Source organism: Manis pentadactyla, chromosome 6 (assembly GCF_030020395.1).
Source record: "Manis pentadactyla isolate mManPen7 chromosome 6, mManPen7.hap1, whole genome shotgun sequence".
NCBI lineage: Eukaryota > Metazoa > Chordata > Mammalia > Pholidota > Manidae > Manis > Manis pentadactyla.
In genome coordinates this window covers 91582782-91588781 of record NC_080024.1, presented here as the reverse complement: position 1 = coordinate 91588781, position 6000 = coordinate 91582782, and the positions used below count along the sequence as shown (strand labels likewise).

The 6000-nt window shown below is 31.3% G+C and overlaps 1 long non-coding RNA gene across 1 annotated transcript in view; it reads left to right on the top strand.

The window, feature by feature from the left end:
• Positions 1 to 6000, top strand: part of LOC130684125 (uncharacterized) — a 698247-nt gene that overhangs the window by 250406 nt on the left and 441841 nt on the right. The window contains exon 2 of the long non-coding RNA XR_008998274.1: positions 4626 to 4742. This is a non-coding gene — a long non-coding RNA (uncharacterized LOC130684125). The remainder of the gene's footprint in view (positions 1 to 4625; positions 4743 to 6000) is intronic.

The window sequence follows — 6000 nt, the reverse complement described above, 5'->3', positions numbered from 1 at the left end:
TGATTCTGCTGCTGTTTTGTTCCTTCAGTTTTTCTTTGCTCTTATACTCCACATATGAGTGAAATCATTTGGTACTAGTCTTTCTCCGCCTGGCTTATTTCACTGAGCATAATACCCTCTAGCTCCATCCATGTTGTTGCAAATGGCAAGATTTGTTTTCTTCTTATGGCTGAATGATATTCCATAAACAGTTGCTACTTTTATGTGTATTTTTACTTAACATTGTTGGAAATATTTACATGTATATAGCCTTATTTAATATTTAAATCTTATAAAACTAACACAACATTAGAAAATAGAGGATTTAGAAAATAAGATCATGAAAATGACTAATATTTCACAGATGGAAAAGCTGGCATTATGATAAATACAATAACTTTCATTTTTTATTAGAAAAGTAATTCATGCTTATTGAAGAAAAATTGCACATAAAAGTGTAACGCAGGAAAATAAAGTGATTCATGAGTTTTTCACCCACTGACAATATTTTGGTTACATTTTAATCTATTTTTTCCTGCTCTGAATTATATATATGTTGTATTGAGATTGCACTGATCTCCTGATTTTTTCTTTAATATAATAATTTATCTATATTGAAAGAAACTTTTGATAGTTGTATAATAGTCATAAATTTACCATAATTCATGTCATGTAATTATTTCTCAATTATGATTTCTGTTTTTTGTATTATAAATAGTATTCTTTGAATATATTCGCACATGAATCTCTTTTTTGTAATTCAGATTATTTCCATCAAATAATTTCTCTGAAGTAGATTCTTTAGAATGAATGGGATGGATGATGTTTTAAGATTCTTGATAAAGACTGCCAAATTACCTTCCAGGATAATTATAACCTATTTTTCATTCCTACTAACAATGTATAAATTTGGCTATCTCATTGAACCTCAGCTCACAAGGTTGTTTACTTTTTAATCTTTGTAACCAATATGTGAAAATGGTTTGTTTTTTGAGATAATTGCCATATAACATTATATCAGGTATTTCATTGTTTGGATTTATTTCTTATTTCTGAGATTGAATATTCAGTCTTGCTACTTTACATGGGATTTAGTTTAATAGAAACCATTCCAGTTTATCCAGTATACACTCCAGAGTTGTATAGAAAACCTTCCTTTGTCCCCTAACAGAAGGAATATTAATGTTTTTTATCTCCATAGAAAGTCACTGACGGTTTATTTCTTTAAAGATATTGCATGCATAATTAGGAATTAGAGAGATGAATAATTAAGATGAACAAGAACAAAAAGGATTATCCAGTTTGTTACAAAGTCCCTTGCCTGACTTTATTGTGACCATCTGGATTTTCTCCTTGGTACTATGTTCTGAACTATATAAAGAAAGGATATAGAGAGTAAGTTTCCAGAAATCTAAGTTCATAGTTATCTTTAAAATGAACTATTGGAACAAAGCCCTTTTGTAAGTTGGGATTTTTGTACACCACTGGTTGGGGAAATCTCCAAATGTAGATTTCTGTTGATAAAATTTGTTTCTGAAAATGTGTTTACTTTGTTATCACAGACCTATTAAATTACCTGAGGGTAAGAATCCGATCTTGTTCATTTTTGTATCCTGAGCATAATTCCCTAAATGCGTTCAGATTATTTCCGTCAAATAATTTCTCTGAGCAAATAATTATGTTCAGGATACAAAATTCCCTAAAGGTGTTCACTAAATGTGTGAATAACAGAATATTTGAAAGAGTGAAAAGATTGAACTTGAAATTAGAAGACCTGAGGTTTTTTCCTATTAATTATCTTGAGCTTTAGGAGTTTTATAGATTATGTAACATCCTTTGAACCTCAGTTTCATCAACTCATGGCTGTACTGCTTGTTCCATTTACTTCACAAAGTTGAGAAATAGAATAAAATATGTTGAAGTATCTTGTTAAATAAAAAAGTGCTGTGTAGTTGTGAAAGTCATCAACATTATCATTATTACATTTCTGGGAAGTACTTGGTTAAGAGTCTCACTATTAAGAAATTACCTAAAAGAGGATGGCAGAGACTGCTTGCTAGCTGATCACAAATCCACTGTTTCCTCTTCTTCCTGGACATACAATGGCACCGTTTCTTGGCTTCCCTTGCATTAGGTATGCTCATGTGACTGAGTTCCCATTAATGGAGTATACAGAAACAATGTGTGCCACTTACCAGGCATGGCCCATAAAAACCTCTCATGAGGGCTCCTCCAAATTTTTTGTCTTTCTGTGTGACTGGGATGGAGACAACATTCAGGGTAGCCATGGAAGCCATCCATTACAGGTAGTACAGTCTCCTTGAACATCATATGCTTGCATGGAGGAAGTCCACCTACAAATTTGTTCATCCATCCAGTTCTGCTACTTGAGCAAGAAATAAACTGTTGTTTTTGAATCATTACCCATTTGGGGACTACTTGTTACAGCAGTCAGACCAGCACTAGCTGTTATATGGAGCATGTTGACACAGGCTCTAATTTTTCTTCAGTGCTTTACTTTTTCATAATCCTGTTTAGCAACCTTAAAACAAGGGCTAACAGTGTAAAGATACAAATATACAGGCTTGTGGTCCTATATGCATATTCCGTGACCCAAGATAAAATTGAGGAGAGAATTATATTTTGTCAGTTGAGAATTTTTTGGCTGAGAAAAGTTTAATGAGGTTTGTAACTAGTTATTACTAAAGTTTAATTAGGTAATTTATATGTTTTTCACTGTTTCATTGAGACCAAGTTCCCAAAAGAGTATCAAAGAGATCGTAAGTTTTGGTAATAACACTTTAACTGATACTTAGTATCTAAACTTTTTCTTTAACATTAAATATGATACTCAAGATAACACATGTAATAAAAATGTTTTCTTAGTGACAGTAATAATGCCAAAATTTTTTGAAAACATGATTCATTTCTCTCCAATTCTTTTTCTATTTATTAAACGTTGTAACCCATTTCATTATAAAATAAGATTTTTGTTTGGGAGGGGCACTGGTATTTAATCACACTCCAGTAATTGTAGGGCAAGAAATTTACTTCAAAAAATGTATGCTTGTGAAAACTTCCATGTCATACTCCTAAGGAATATTGAGGGAATTAAAATATATACTTATATTTTTATCTGGCAGCTTTTAACCAAAGTAACTAATGCTGTATTCTAACATGCTCTTATTTGGGGAAGGAAGATTGCTTTAGTCAGTTTACCTATCTAGCAAAGTTTAGCTTATTTAATTTTCTAGAATATTTTGATTATGGAGATAAATACTACCAAGCATAGTGAAAACAACTATGACAAAACCTACACACTTTGCTGCCTAGAAAAGGGCTTCCCCCTTTCTTCTTAGGCAATACATTTGATTTTATTCATTATATTTAATAATCTGATTTCACCTGGGAATCACGAGGTCTTCTGTGAGTTACAATTAATGAGAATCAGATAATAAGCTGTGGACATCAAGTTAGAAATAGCGAAAGGTAAGAAATAAACCTTACAGTGAAGCACTAGGAGGTAACAGCAAAGGACAGAGCAGCAGCTATAAGGAAAAAAGGAAAAGCTAATTGTATAAACAGGAGTCTGAAGTAATTAAGTGAATTGACAAACTGAGTGCTACTTTCTTGGGTACCTTTTAGGAGTATTGAACTACTATATTATATACAGTAATTGATACTAAATATTACCCTGAAATAATGTAAGTCTGAATTATGTTCAGAATACTTAAGGGTGGAATGCTAAGTACATTTTATAATTCCTTCAGAACTTACTGTAAGTTTGGTGGTTCCCAATTATCTGAAAATTTTACCTAACTCAGAATGGCTCATTTCCTAACCAAGTATCTACTAATACATAATTTTTTAAACTAAAAGGGTTTTTTTGGTTGCAGGAAAAAATATATATGATTGTTGATTTCAGACTACCTAGTTATTCAGACTACCTTCAATGCAGTTCCTTCAAAATATTAACCTTGGGGTGGCTTGGGTTTATCTAGTTATGGGAGGAAGAGGCTGAATTTTTTAAATCAAATTCCTTTGTCAAAGTTAAAATATAGTGTAATTATTTAACATTTCAGTTTTTGCACTTTGAATTTCAAAACAAAACTTAATCCAATTGGTATTTTTTCATGTAGATGGATTTTAATATTTTATATTTAGCATTTTTCTATAAAGGCATGTCTATACTCTGAAACTTACCACTTGGCTTTTCTAGAAAAATTGTATTTCAGTATAATAGGAAGTGTCTTCTCCTTGGCTGATCATTTGTTTATATATGTATACCATTTGCAGTTGGATAATAACTAGTTGTAACCTCTGAGATTTTATTTCTTCAGTTTATAAGTGGAGTTAAAAGGCATTACAATTTTACTGAAATAATTTAATTTAAAAAGTAATTCTGCAGGGTTATTCTTCATAGCACACTAAAGGAAATCTCAAATGAAATCTACAACAGTGACTTAAACATAGTAGATGTGTATGAAATATTTTTTGAATTAATAAATGAGCATTGAATTTAATCTTAGTATCACCATTGTCATAGGAACCTACAGCGAAGTCCCAGATGTCATGCATTAAATAATTGTAATTTGGAAAAGTTAATTGTTGTATACTAATTGTTTTTATTTGTGTCTGGAATACAGGTGGCGATAAAAATAATAGATAAATCTCAACTGGATGCAGTGAACTTTGAGAAAATCTACTGAGAAGTACAAATAATGAAAATGTTAGACCACCCACACATAATCAAACTTTATCAGGTATGGCTTAGCCTTATATCTCTTAATGCTTCTCACATTCATTTTTGTATTTTGCATCATTTTTCTCTTTTATGGTAGTTTTTCTAATCTATAAAAAGATTTATTATATACTTTTCTTAAGCTGAGTACATCCATTTTTCTACATTTAAATAAAAATTAGGAAATCAAAAACTAGTAGCTTAATTTTCAGTTATCTCTCACACTGAAAATTATTTATTTAAGAATGTCTTAGTCATACATTTTTGATACCTTGCTTAAACCTGCGGGGTTTTGGTGGTGGCCCTATTAATGAGGGTATAGCATTTTTGCTTAGTTAAAAAATACACTGTTTATGTTTCATGAAATATAAAAGTTAAAATAGTATATTACTTAGTGTCATGCTTTGTAATACCTGCCACAAAATATTATATTTTGTTTGGGTTATTTTATCAGGTAAAAGTAAGAGACATTTTTAAAGAAATCAACTTGATTAAGATAACTTTTGTAACCTAAACTGCACCCATCTCAAGTGAAAGCCATGTTTTGTAAAAGGAAGAATTTATCAAAAATTTAAAAAGAACTCATGTCAGAATGATAATAATAATACCCAATTTTTGGAATATTTCCATTCATTAGTATGTAGAATTTTTGTGTTAGAAAACTATCTTTAAGTAAAATGTCACATTATGCTAACCCATGACTTCAGTCTACAAAGTGTGATGTTGGCACCCAGGGTGTGCTGTGCTAAGCCCATATGGGCTTGTGAGAGCTGACTTAAGTTTTCAAAACTTCTGCAAATTGATCAATACCCTGTCAGTAGCTCCACATCAGAAAAAGTAGGAGCATTTATACCACAGACATTGGTTTACAAATCAGAATCTTTCTTTCCCCTCAGTGTGTGCACATAAATGGGTTAGCACAGGTGTCCATTGGGGCACAATAAGGAAATATTAGAACTTCTATTTATGCTTATTTTTTGTGGTTATCTTCTTGTGAGCACTTTGTAATGTATATAACATACTTACATAGTGGCACAAGTATATAATTTGTGTCTGTATATATTTATAAATATACACATGTATAGGTGTGTGTGTGTATATATATATACACATGTACATACAGGTATGTATGTTTGGCCAAAAAGCTTTTTATTGATAGAGATTTGCAATTAAAAATGTGTGGAGACCAATGGAGATCATTAGCATTATCTGTAGTCAAGAATGAGTCTGTGGTGTGCCACTCTAAACAATTCATAAAGTTGTAAACTACAGAGGGCCAC